The sequence below is a fragment of the Mustela nigripes genome, chromosome 1 (genome assembly GCF_022355385.1).
Source record: "Mustela nigripes isolate SB6536 chromosome 1, MUSNIG.SB6536, whole genome shotgun sequence".
Lineage (NCBI taxonomy): Eukaryota > Metazoa > Chordata > Mammalia > Carnivora > Mustelidae > Mustela > Mustela nigripes.
In genome coordinates, this window is record NC_081557.1 from 264,430,334 (window position 1) to 264,444,841 (window position 14,508).

At 42.0% G+C, this 14,508-nt stretch overlaps 1 long non-coding RNA gene across 1 annotated transcript; it reads left to right on the forward strand.

Moving 5' to 3' along the window:
• The first annotated feature begins 6,177 nt into the window (after positions 1-6,177).
• Positions 6,178-14,256, forward strand: LOC132007327 (uncharacterized). Its single transcript, XR_009401307.1, has 3 exons — positions 6,178-6,311; positions 10,592-10,846; positions 11,978-14,256. It is a non-coding gene; the product is annotated as an uncharacterized LOC132007327 (long non-coding RNA).
• Positions 14,257-14,508: the final 252 nt, after the last annotated feature.

The window sequence follows — 14,508 nt, forward strand, 5'->3', positions numbered from 1 at the left end:
TTCACCAAGGGGGCAAATGATTTAAAAGAATTCTCAAAAGAAACTACAAATTAAAGATAATACTGAATTTTAAACCTAAGGGACCGGGATTACACGTAGTAAGAGCCTTAAGCAGCTTTAGACTTAAAACAGTAGGCATCTGACCACATCGGACCAGAACTGGCCCCCACATTGAAGATCATCATAAAGAACATTTGAAATAGAGATGTATCTTTTCCATTTTACATGATGAGCTTCTCCTTAAGTGTGAGTGCGGGTCTGAAGTGTTAGTTGATAATAGTGTTAAAAGCCATCATGATTAATAATATCTCTTTTTTCTTCTTTTTTGGCAACATACACATAGACCTGATGTGACTGTAATTTTTGTGTTTATAGAAGGATGGTTCACAACATTCCAAAGTAGAGTATCATGCTTTTATGAGCTCTCATAACCTTTCCCAAATATCGCTCTCCTGCAGAAAGTAAAGCCCGCAGCCAAGCAAAAATAAGTTTCTCACTTTCAGACTATTAGTACAAAGTTAGAAAATAAATTCATGAGCTTTCAGTTCTTGCTGTTTCTACTACTTAGTGCTCACCACGGCCATGATTAGCAATATCCTTTTATTTTTTTTAAAAGTCTAGTGAGTATTTTTAAAAAGGATTTCATTTATTTATTTATTTATTTGTTTGTTTGTTTGTTTATTTATCAGAGAGAGAGAGAGAGAGAGCACAAGCCCAAGCCCACAAGAGTACAAGCAGGGGGAGCATCAGGCAGAGGGAGAAACAGGCTCCCTGCTGAGCAAGACACAGGATGCGGGGCTTGATCCCAGCATCCTGAGATCATGACCTGAGCCAAATGCAGAAGCTTAACTGACTGAGCCACCCAGGCATCCCATGATTAGTGATATTTTTACAATTGCTTATTTTTTCCTTATAATTTTTATTTGTTTTTATAATATACATTAGTACAGTAGCACTGCATATAGTTTTTTTTAAATATTTTATTTATTTATTTAACAGACAGAGATCACAAGTAGGCAGAGAGGCAGGCAGAGAGAGAGCAGAGAGCCTGATGCGGAGCTCGATCCCAGGACCCTGAGATCATGACCTGAGCTGAAGGCAGAGGCTTTAGCCCACTGAGCCAACCAGGTGCCCCTGCATATAGTTTTTTTAAAAAATAATTTTACTTTATTCTTATTATGATGATAATACATGTTCATTATGGAAAACTGCATATAGTTTTAAATAAATAAATTGTCCTGGGCTACTTGTCATTCCCTAAGCCTGTTCCATTTTTCCCTACAGCTTTGTGTGTTTATTACTCTTTTTTGCAGTCTGGCTTCTCTTTTCTCCATTTGGCAGGGTCCTGAGGATTGTTCAAGATTTCTTCAGCATCCAGAGTCACAAATATCCCCTTTCCTCTCTATTCCCTTAGAACTTACCGCTATTATGGACTTCTCTCCTTGGGTTATACTTACCTTGTTAGCATCTTCCTGGTGGAGTGTGATCTCCAGAAAGGAAGTAATCATTCTTAGTCATTCTTCGTCCCTAATGCCATACAGCTGCTGTTAGAGGGTGTTGCGAGTGTTAATTGAATTTAATCATCTCAAAACATCATTATCTTAACTCTCAAACCAGTATGAGATACAGAGAAACATATGAGATCTAAAGAAACAAGAAACAGAGGGCTACAGATAAAGCGAGAGCCTTAATTTCAAACAACATTTTTTGGGTTTTGTTTCTATTGTTTGTTTTGTTTTAAGATTCTTTCTTTCTTTATTTATTTGACAGACAGAGATCACAAGCAGGCAGAGAGGCAGGCAGAGAGAGAGAGGGAAGCAGGCTCCCCGCTGGGCAGAGAGCCTGATGTGGGGCTCGATCCCAGGACCTTGAGATCATGACCTGAGACTAAGGCAGAGGCCTAACACACTGAGCCACCCAGGTGCCCCTGTTTTGTTTTTTTAGACAGCATTTTATAAGGATGGTTCTCAAGGTATGGTCTGCAGGTCCTTCTGACAGACTGAATTTAACAAACGTCTGTCTTCATTCGTCGCACAGGGAAGACGTGTCATTCCATAGATTCTTATTTGTGCTGGCAGCTAAGGGCTACTTAGTGATCTATTAAATGAATTATTAAAGTCTAATGTTTGTAAACCACAGTTGACACATATCTACAGATGCTGAAGATTCTATTCTGGTTCTCCACTGAAGATCCTGGCCACCAGGAACACACTAGGCAAATGCACACAGGAGTCCGGATCAGTGCCCTGCCAATCTCGAAAGGCCAGTTTCTTACTCATCATCACCGGTATGTTGAGGTAGCTGAGGTTCTGAGTATAGTTCTGGCTTATTAGTCATATATCGCCATTGCTTCAGTTTCATCATCACCGGTGTGTTCTTGGTTCATTCCTCTGTTGGTGTCTCAGCTGGACAGCTCCACACCTGCGCTCTGGAGGCCGTGTCTTCTGTGCGTACTCTGGGAACTTGGGCAAGCTGTTTGACTTGCCTAAGCTTCAATTTTCTGTCTCAAAAAGAGGGGGAGGTGGTAAGAGTCCCAGGACTTACTTCATTGGTATCGTGTGGGGAATCAGTGAGCTGAGGCGTGTGGACTATTTCACGGGACGGCACCCGGCACAAAGAGAAGGTGCCCGGCCCACAGCGCATGATTATTAGTTAGGATTCGTTTCAGCTGAGCGTGGCAGAAAACCAGTCACAGTGACTTACTAAGATAAAAGTTTCTTTCTTTCCCCACGACGTCAGGCAGCCCAGAGTTGGTATGATGGGGTGCAGTCATCCTATACCCATGTTCCTCCCGTCTCGTGCCACCATTTCTCAGGCGGGAGTCCCACGTCACTGTCTAGCGGGCTGTTCCAGCACCATCCAGCACATCTGCGTTCCAGCTGGCGGGAAGGAAGAATAGACCCATGCCAGGCCAAATAAAATCTCTTCCCTGGTTTTTAGGAGCTGGAGCTTGGGCAACAAAGCAAATGCATATACAAACAAGAAGCAGAAACAGATCCCACAAGTACAGAGCACAAACTAATGACTGCCAGAGGGGTTGGGGGCGGGTGGGTACAACCAGTGAAGGAGAGTGGGAGATACAGGCCTCCAGTTAGGGACTGAATAAATCAGGGGTATAAACGGTACCGAACAGGTATTGTAACAGCATCGTATGGCGACAGATGGCAAGCTGCCCTTGGGATAATCGTAGCATAAATGGAGAGACTTGTCAAATCGCTATGTTGTACACCTGTAACTTATGTAACGTTGTGTATCAACTGTACTTCACTCTAAAAAAAAAAAAAATGGAGTGAGAGGAAGAGTTTCAATTTCTTGCTGGGCGGAGAAATAAAATCCGGTGGTCTTCACATACTACTGGTAGGAACGTAAAATGATGCTGCTACTTTGGAAAACAGTTGTTCACTCTTCGGAAGGTTAAATATAGAGATACCATGTGCCATAGCAGCCCTACTCCTCAACTATCCAAGAGAGACGAAAACATGGTCAAATAAAATCTTGTACCCGAATGTTCATGGCAACATTGTTCATGATAGCCAGAAAGCAGCAATAGCTCCAGGGTCCATAGGCTGACAAATGGATAAAAATACGTGATTTCTCCCAACGGAATGGAATATTACTATTCAGTAAAAAGGCATGAAGGAATGATTCATGCTACGTGGATGAACCTTGAAAATAGCACGGCAGTCGAGAGCAGCCGGTCACAGAGACCATGTACTGTGTGATCGCATTTATGCAAAATGGACAGTATAGGCAAATCCACAGGAACAGGAAGTAGGTTACTGGTGGCTGGGGGAGGCGGGAATGATGAGTTACTGCTCATCGTGTGGGGAAACGGAGTCCAGTCACACAGCTGGGATGTAATCAGTCATATCTGTGCAGTAATGAAGCTTTGATGAAAACTCCAAAGAGGTCCAGAGAGCTCCCAACCTTTCCCATTTCAGACCTGGTCTTATGTGTCTCTTCTGTTTGGCTGATCCTGAGTTGTAGCCCTTATAATAAAACAGTAATTAAAAGTATAGTGCCTTCATGAGGTCTTTGAGTTATTCCAGTGAATTTTGAAACCTCAAGGGGAGATCCTAGAAAGCCAGAAGTTAGTAGTCAGGCTGGTTCTATCAAGCATAGGTAGCCCTCTGGGCTTGCAGCTGGTGTCTCAGTGGGGGCGGTCTTGTGGGGCAAGCCCTTAACCTATGTGGCCCACACAGTGTCGGAGGTGAATGGAGTTGTTAGGCACCCGTTTGATGCTGGAGATTATTGGATTGCTCTGGGGAAGGCAGCATTTACTCAGTGAGCCCTGGTCTCAAACATTTGAGAACGCTATGTTTGAGAACAGTATGGGGAAGTACTTAGTACAAAAGCACCAAACTTTGCACACAGGTAGAAGGTAGTAGTCGTGCTACTTCGGGGGCACTTCTTCACGTGAGAGATAAAAGTGTTGACATTTTTAGAGTTGAATTGTACTTTACAGTACAAATGTTTACTGAGGGGTACTTTTCAAAAGACACTTCTCTTCTTATCAGCTTTTTCAAAGATACAGAGGCCTGTTTACCTAAAATTATCTGGTGGGGACGGGTCTGAAAGTGAAAGGATGAAATCAGAGCTCTTTTAGGGATATGAGTAGATATATTTCCATCAGGAGATCTCCCTGGATCTTGAAAAAAACAAACCAACCCGCTGCTATCCAGGTAGGTCTGAATGCAACACATATTTTTTCAGGAAGTATTTTATTCCATTGTTGCTGTTGGGAAAATGGATTATGTTCCTACCTGCTCTGCACCCTCCCCTCCTCTCTGATCTTCTCCTTTGGTACCCCCACCCCCACTCCCGGACAGGGAGAAGGACATTCGTAGAAATTAATATAGATGATGGCAGAAAGGCTCCAGAATTTTAAAGGGACAAGAAACAGTTCATTATGAAAAAAACTTCATCACTCTAAGCTTCAAAGCAAAACACGAGGCATCATGTAAATTAAATATTTATAAAATGAATATAAATAATGAGAGGACTTTTCAAAATAGTCACTGTAGAAACAGGGCAGAAGATAGCTGGTCAATATGTGTGAACACAGGGTCGGTTTTACGAGGAATCATCATATGTGTAACTGATCTTAATCAGAATCTCCACACACGGCATTAATTCATAAGTAAAAATTTTAATGAAATGTTTGTCTCCCCCCTGGACACAAACAGTGGTTTTCTTGTTATTTCAAAATGAGAATATTTACTTCATTGAATTAGTTCCTCAAATCACGATAAAAGTGGTATGACATTTTTTCTCATTTTATTTTATTTTTTAAAAATTCTTATGTATTTATTCACCAGAGAATAAGTGAGGCAGAGAGGGAGTGAGGGAGAAAGAGAGAGCACGAGCATATAAACGGGGGCGACAGGCAGAGGGAGAAGCAGGCTCCTTGCTGAGCAGGGATCGCCACGTAGAGCTCGATCCCAGGACCCTGAGATCACGACCTGAGCCGAAGGCAGAGGCTTAACCCACTGAGCCACCCAGGTGTCCTATTTTTTTCTCATTTTAAAAGATTGCAGTTACAGTCTTATGATGGGTCTGTATAGGTTGCCTTTGGACTAGAGAAATCATCTTCTATTACTTTCCTAATATTTTAAAACTATAGGAGTCTCTGTTCATAGCACCTTGAGGAAATGGTGAACATGAATAAAATTATGGAGATCACTTTTAGTTTGCTAATTGAATAACACTTGAGCTCATCCAAAGTGGTTCCTAGAGACTGTGACAGGTAAGTAGTTCATTTATTTTTAATTGCTAATTTAATTTCAGCTTCTTTTATTTAGGAAGTTACTTCATAGGAGAAAGTGTTAGGCAAGCGGAAATAATCAAGTATGTCGTCATCTTTTAAGATTCTTCGAAGCAGGGCTCATGATACTCTTTAGAAGAAATGAGGGTGTTCTGTCATTTTAACTTTCAAAGGTAATATGTATTATATTCGTGATAGAAATACATATGCATCTTTTTATTTTCTTAATGAGCTAAATACATTGACAAAAAGAGCTGTGCGTCGTCGTGGAAGGAGCACACTGTATGGAAATCCAAGGTGTTGGTTCTAGGTCCTGCCCTGAAACCAGCCAGCTCCATAATCTCGAGACTTCTAAGATTGTGTAGCTTTCCTGATTCCTGGGGAACAGACTCCGCGATCTCTGCTGTACTTCTTGGCTCCAGATTTCTGTGATGAGCTCCGTAATCTTCAGGGTGTGCCTACAGCGTTCGCGGGCTCTAGGAGTAGTGCCGGGCGTGGGACTGTTATCACACGGAATGGATTCCCTGATCTGCCCCTAACTTGCAAGGTAACCTCGGGCGGGTAACCTTTCTGAATTCCAGCTTATTCACTCTAAGTCGGGTTAATAATGCGGTAACAGACACTGTTGATGCCATGGCCCATTGCCCTCAGCCCACGGCCACGGCGCGGGACAGCTCCCAGGCCCTGTCCGCTGCCCGCGTCTGGGCCTGCCTCCATCTCCTTCACTGCCCCTGGGCTTTTTCTGAGGCGCAGGACCTTGCACAGCCCAGAAGTACAGGGAGTTCATGTCCCCCGGTGCAAACCTCTGCCAGTGAGAGACAGACGCTTCCCGACTCTCAGTAGGGCAGTGTGGGACACATTAACGAGTTCCTCAGTGTGTCTCCAACTAGTTGGAGCCCCTGTTCCCCGCAGTGGTAACCAGCTCATTAGTCAGCCCTGCGCTGGCTGGTCCGGCGTACCTGTCTCCCTTCTCCCACTCTCTGCTTTGTGCTTCCCGAGATCACCTCCCAAATAGTCTATTTGCACACAATTTCTAGTCTCAGGTCTTACTTTGGGAATCCCATTCCAGAACTGCTGTGATGATTAGTTGAGAGCATGTGTACACATATTTCCTTACTCTGATAGCTAAGAGGGCCTCGAACCAACCGCACCCCAATTAGCAATGAGCACACCTAGTGCCAGATCTCAGTTTCTAAAAGCAGTTTCCAAAAAAAAGGAACCAGAGCCTATTAGAGAAATGGCAGATTCTAGGACTGGAGAAGGGAATATACAAGGTAAGCTTGAAGTATTTTATAGTGCCGGAAAGTAAGAAAGTGCTAGAACAAACAAACAAAAACCAACAAAACTAAACATACCTAAAAACCAAAACCAGTGATGGGGTGTGTTAGAGGGACAGAGTAGCTAACTGAGAGGTCCCAGTGTCTTCTCCTCACTGCCCGTGAAGCATACCGGGCTGTCAACATGACTCACTGTTGATACTGACCTCAGTCACCCGGCTGAGGTAGTGTTTGTCAAGTTTCCACACCGCATGATGTAATTAGAACGGCATTTACCTCTTTCATCTTCCTGCCACAGGCTCCTGCCTAACCTTAGTCTAAGCTTGAGGAAAGTATCAAACAAATTCCACCTGAAAGGTGCTTGACCAGTACTCCTCTAAGCTGTTAAGGTCATCAAAAGCAAAGAAAGTTTGAGACACTGTCACAGCCCAGGGAAGCCTGAGAAGACGTGACAACCAAATATCCTGGAGTGGGAAAAAGACATTAGCTAATCTGAATTATCCACTGAAGGAAGTCTGAGTAAATTACGGATTTAAGCTAATAATAATAATGTATCAGTATAGGTCCATTAATTGTAACAAGTGTACCATACTCAGATAAGATGTTAATAATAGGGAAGATGAACTACGGGTTATATGAGGGATACCCTCTATAATTTTTCCATAAACATAAAAACATTTTTAATAGAATGCTTATTAAAAACAAAATGATAGCCAGTGAAAAAATAGCTTTGCAACTGGGAAAGAATTAAAAGGACCCGTGGCTTGTGGTAAACAAATGCATAACACGGATCCCTTTCAAGGAAGGATTTGCTTTCGCGCCACTGGGAGTGCAGTTAGCAAACCAGCAGCTTCTTCAGAGTCTGCGCCAACTGTAGAGAGGTGCCTTTTACAAGGTCACAGCTTCCAGAAGCAGCCCATCTAGTGCCAGAGCAAGGTGGGCGTGAAGGCATGGCCGTCTCTGCCCACAGAAGGACAATTCTGATGACTGGTATTTGCTCTAGAACTCCTCCCTGGGTTGGCTAACTCTTTAGTATTTGTTCTAGAACTCCCTGCTTTGTTGGGTCTGTATTATGGTTCAGATTCTCCCTGTGCCCAATCCTCCTTCATCCTACTTTTTTTTACAAGTTTTATCTCTCATAAACATCTTGCATCCCAAACTCCATTTTAGTATCTGCTCGCAGCTCACTATCTGCTCATCGTGAGTCTCCTCATTTAACAGAAGAATTTTACTTAATATTAGAAATAATTTCCCTCTGAGCCTTGACTGGATCCCCAACTTCTGCTTAAATATTGAGACATACTTACTTAATGCCTTCTCTGTTACCACGTAAAGAAGTTTGTGGGCATGAACTTACAGGAGATATTTCATGCCTACATTCTGATATGAAGAGCGCCCTGATAGGACTCATTGTTGCTCTTGCCTGTGCAGCAGCCCTTAACCCAGACTGTTTCCATCTTTCTTTTAGGGGCTAAATATGTCTGTGCTTTGGGATTTTGGTGGGATTCACGTGAACATGTACAGACTGACACAAGGGATGGGCACACAATCTCAAACAGGCCAACCAGACTTTTTACATGGGCATTCGAGTTTCAAGCAGAGTGATGGAGAGTTGGAAAATGGAGCTAAAACCCTCCATTGGTGATGCCAAAAGAGATGGTTCTGTGAGGCCTGACTGTTCACTGGGTGAGCTACCATTCTGGGTGAGCTACCCCAGGTCCTTGTAATCAATATTGGTTTTGCTCACTTTTGCTAGTGTTTCTTTTGCTTGAGCTAAAGACAAAAGCCACAAAAAATATGACCCATGGATATATTTTTACCTCACCATCGTTATACATTGTAACCCACAGAAGTAAAGCGTCTTTGTGCTGACAGCTGGTCACCGCTGGTGACTTCACAGTGAACGGAGTCCACTGTACGAGAAGTGGAATGACTATGTTAAACACCCAAAACTCATGGAACACTGGGTGTCAACTCTGCTTACATAAAAAATAAAACAAAAAAAATGCTATTTGTGCAACACTTCTGAAATGTGAAGGGAGTTATTGCAAAGCACTGAGCGCAGTTAGAGAGAGGTAGCCAGGGATGAGGATTTTTCTCAAGTCCCTACCATATCCACCAGTCCCACCTCCAGGAATTTATTCTAAGAAAGTATTTAAATAAGTAGTGAAAGGTGTATGTGGTAGGCTGTTGACCCCAGAGTTACTTGTAAAAATGAAATCTAGGGGCTCCTGGGTGGCTCAGTCCATTAAGCGTCTGCCCTTGGCTCAGCTCATGATCCCGTGATCCTGGGTTTGAGCCCCATTTCGGACTCCCTGCTCAGCCCGGAGTCTGCTGCTCCCTCTCTGCCCTTCCCCCCACTCATGCTCTCTCTCTCTCTCTCTCTCATGCACTCTCTCTCTCTCAAATAAATAAAATCTAGGGGAAAATATTCTAATACTCTTAAATATAAATAATAAACACACGAATGTTCACCTGTACATAATTTATCTAAACAAAAGTTAAAAAAAGTTTTTAATCCAGTCACAAATATAAACCCTGCTGTTGCAGAAGACCAGAGAAAGAGTTTATTACACATTTAAATTCAATCTCTTTCTGATTAGCTGGTTTCATCTGACTGGGAAGGATGTTGATAAGGATCAGAGAGAGAGAGAGAGATCAGATCCAGTCTGGGATTAACTCTAAAAAGAATAAACAGACTTGGCCTCTTTATTTCTGCTAGCCCAGTTCGATACATGCCCAACCACTCTTCTAGCTCCCTTTATTATTATTATTATTAATATTAATATTAATACAACTTGCTCCCACTGAAACTAGAATATCAATTAGGCATGCACAGTAGCCACATCAAACCTTTGTAAGGGTGCTAGCTCTTCCATTTTTAGAAATTAATTTATTGGGTGAATGAATAAATAACTATGGAATGTCTGCCACATGCATAGCCTTGTAATAAAAATGAAAAATTACAACATACGGCTGTTACCAAAAAATTTTTTAAAATGTAACAATGATACAACAATTCAAAGTCATTCCAGGAGAGTATGCTGTCACACTGGAAGCAGGATGACAGCAGAAAGGCAGAGATTGAAGAGTGACATTGTTGTGGCTTCCCATCAGTCTCCGCCACTTCCTTAACATATCCCGCAGATATGGGATACCCAGAGATTTGACATATCCCATAAATATACTCTACTGGCAGCAGTTTTTTCATCTGTAAATGGAGAAAATAATAGTTATGCATAGTAGTCCATTTTCAGGATGGTCGCTAGTGAGTCTTGATTCTTTTTTTTTTTTTTTTTTTTTTTAGTATTTTATTTATTTATTTTGTTGGAGAGAAAAAGAGAGAGCTCAAGCTTAGCCCACTGAGCCACCCAGGTGTCTGGCTTACTGCCACTCACAGCCCTGTGTCGTCACCTCTGACACCGAATGGAGATAACTCCATCATCCGTAGAACATTGTGGAAATGATCAGTGTGAGTTTCGAAAGCCAGGTCATAAAAGATCTCATGACTTGCCCTTTTCTCTGTTTTGCATCACTTCATTTTGGGAAGGTCAGTTGCCATGTATGTCATAAGGACACCCAGTCAGCCCTGTGGTGACGTGTACGTGGTGAAGAACCGTGTCCTCTGACCTACAGCGGTGCCAGTTTGCCCACACCGGAGCGGGCTGCCTTGGAAGCAGATCCCTTACCCTGCGGAACCTTCAGAGGACGGCGGCCTCAGCACGGTGACTGCAGGAGACCCTGAGCCCAGAATCACCCAGACAGGCTGCTTCGGATTTCCTGACCCACAGAAACCATGGGATAAGTCAGTACATTTTGGGATAATTTGTTATACAGTAATAGCTAACCAAGATGTGATATCATAATATATTAGCATCTTTTTGTCTTCTGCTCCAACACCAGACCATTGAGAGGATAGGGTTTGAGAGCAGCGTCGTTGGAAAAGAGGAGGGCTGCCGAGGGCCACAGATACATGTGCCCAGTTGTGCATCAGGGCGTATAAAAGCCCTTCTGCTGGGAATATTTGGTTTTCTCTGTGAGTTAGAAGCATGGAGTAGCTGCTAGAGGAAATAAATGTCAGGCACCAGAAAAAACAAAAAACGGGAGTAGATGGCATAAATGTATAGAGATCTGATCCGCAGGGCTCCCAACGTTCTCGTCAGTTTCGTAGTGGAGGAGTAGAAGTGACGCAAATTGCCAGCAACTGGGGAAAACCCAAGGAGAAAGTTCATTGATGGCCAGAATATTTGGGGCATTGGCAGGGGTTACTGATGATGCCCTTGGTACTCATAGGCATGTAATTTCTTCTGTGTGAACCTCTAGTTAATAATTTATACTGTGAAATTGCCAATATTTGCCTTTTTTGACATGTAAATATGTCAACTTCATTTACTTCAAACTGTTTTAACTCTGTAAAGGGTAAATCCACAGGAAACAAGTCACTTAAGAAATTACATCTTAAGGGGCACTTGGCTGCTGGCTCTGTGGGTGAAGCTGGCAGCTCTTGATCTCAGGGTCGTAGGTTTGAGCCCCATGTTGGGTGTAGAGATTTTTCAAGATAAAATCTTGAAAAAAAGAAAAAAAATACATCTTGAGAAAAAAATTCTCAAGATTAAAGGGAATTTTTCTTGAATGCTCTCTATTTTCCAATTCCTGGAACACAAGGATCTGTCAAAATCCTTTAAAACAGTTGTGTGTGCCCATGATTAAAAAAGCAAAATACAGCAAGTGTATAAAAGGAAAAATGTCTCTATCTGCTTTAATTGTTTTCAGCGGCAAGTAGCAGAGCCCCTTAACAGTACGGCTAAGGACCCAGATTTCGCCTGTCTTTTTACTCTGCTCTCTAGTCCGTGGGCTGTAGCCTAAGGCTGAATTTCTTTCATAGTTGTAAAATGAAAACACTTGGACCTCATGCTTCCTTGTTTGTATCCAACAGGAAAGAGAAACGCTGACCTGCAATGAATTTCTCATAAGAGTGAGAAAGCATAAACCTGAGAAGCTTCCAGCAAACTTCTTTCACTTCGTTAGACATAATTGGGTCACCCATAACAGGTCACTGTCAGAAGCACGGAACCATGTATATACCAATCTCCTCCCTGGAGAAAAAGTCAGTTTTCCAAATGCATTTGAATAAAATGGATATGGTTGAGTCACCCAGGGTTTATGACCTTGGCCACATCTGCTCCTCATGCCCTTTCACAGAGGCAAGCACTAGGGCCAGTTTCCTGTGCATCCTTCTAAAGATATTTTATGCATGTTCATTTTTAGAAACCCTCTATTTCTAGTCTCTTTTTAGAGAAATGGTAGCATAGCATAGTATACACACTCTTACATTTTGCTTTTTTGTGTAGTACATTATTGGTAAATGTTTGATAAACGGTAAGAACTATATTTCGTAAGCCAGATGGTTTCTGTCCTAATTAGTCACTTTCCTTCTTTGCCTTTTGCACTTCAGGAGCATTCAACTTTTTTTTTTTTTTTTTTAAAGTTCTAGACAATTTCTATTGGGCCAAGGGGGAAATAGGGGAGTTTTTGGCTAGACTGAGGCCTGAGTGTTAAATGGAGTCAGTGGACCGTGGGTGTCAGTATGATAGTGGAAGCAGGAAGGAAGAGGATCCCAGGGGTCAAAGTAATATAACAGGACAGCAACAGTGATAGCACATGTATGTTGAGTGCCTCCTGTGTTCGTGTTGTGCTAAACATACACTCAGTGAGAATCAGATAAGGTCTGCTTGATTAGGTCTCTTCACATGTAAAGATTCACCTTCAAATGATAACGCGTGTGTTAGTGTTTTAATAATGGAAGTTATTCTTGCTAAGTAAAGGCATTAAGAATGTTGTCAGTGCGAAGGAGAGACGCAGCATGATGATGGAGGACGTGGATCATGGAGTCTAACGAGCCTGAACTGGAATCCTGCCTCTGCTTCTCACTGCTGTCACCAGGATGACTGGACACTACAATATTCTCAATGTCTCTGTGCTTCACTATACTCATCAGTAAAACAGGGAGATATCAGAGAGCTATTGTGATGATTAAATAAGATATGCATGCAGAACACCTTGCATGGTGCCTGACGGGGTAAGCATTCAGTACCTCTAAACAGAAGTTTAATGGTATGAGATGACTTCTAGAGAAAGAGACCTGCTCTTTCTAAAGAGGTTGTATATCTTCTATTCTAACAATGCGTTGGAGTTCCAGGTACAACACATCCACCCTAACATTTAGTATTGCCAGTTTTTCTGATTATCAGCAATCTAATAGGTGCTATACAATTGTGGTCTAATTTGCATTTCCCTAAAGACAATGATGAGTGTCATTTCATGCACATTTGGCCAAACACATATCTTCTTTTATGATGTGTGTATTCACATATTTTTGCCCATTAAGAAAACTTCTTTGCAAGAATTGCAGATATTTTTTTCCAGTCTGTGGCTTGCGTATTTTTTTTAAGATTTTATTTATTTATTTGACAGAGATCACAAGTAGGCAGAGAGGCAGGCAGAGAGAGAGAGAAGCAGCTCCCCCCCACCCGCCCAGAAGAGAGTCCAATGCAGGGCTCGAACCCAGGACTCTGGGATCATGACATGAGCTGAAGGCAGAGGATTTAACCCACTGAGCCACCCAGGCACCCTTGGCTTGCATTTTCTTAATGGTGTCTTTGGAGGAGCAAAAGTTTGAATTTGGGTGATGTTCAATTGGTTAATACTTTCTATGTCCTAAGAAATCTTTGCCTAATCCAAAGTTATTAAGATTTTCCTATGATTTCCTCTAGAAGTGTTACTGCTGCCCCACCCCACCCCCCAACTTAAGTAATTGCTATGCCCAACATAGGGCTCAAACTCACAACCCCAATATTAAGAGTTGCCTGCTCCACCGACTGAGCCAGCCAGGCACTTTTAAGTGTTAATTTTAGTGTTAATATTTAGGTTTATAATCCATTTGGATTCAAGATTTGTGTTTAAGTAAAATGAGGGTTGAGATTCTTTGTATCTATATGGACATCTAATGGTTCTGGTGTGATTTCTTGAAAAGACTATCCTTTTCTATGGAATTATCTTGTCATCTTCATCAAAAACCAATTGACTATACATGTGTGGATCTATATTTGGATTTTCTGTGCTCCTTCAAAGAACTATGTGACTACATTGGCCAATTCAACAATGTCTTGATAACTGTAGCTTTTTAGTAAGCCTTGAAATAAAGTAGTTTAAGTTTTCCAACTTTGTTCTTTTCAAAATTATTTTAGCTATGGTTGGTCTTTTGTGTTTCTGTATAAATTTTAGAATCAGGTTGTCAGTTTCTATTACAAAAGCTCCCTGGATTTCAGCTGAAATTACACTGAAGGTATAGATTAATTTGGGGAGAATTACATCTTAAAATATTGAGTCATCTAATTCATGAACATGGTATATCTCTCAATTCTGGTTTCCTTCAATTTCTTGCAGCAGTGATATGTAAGAGTACGA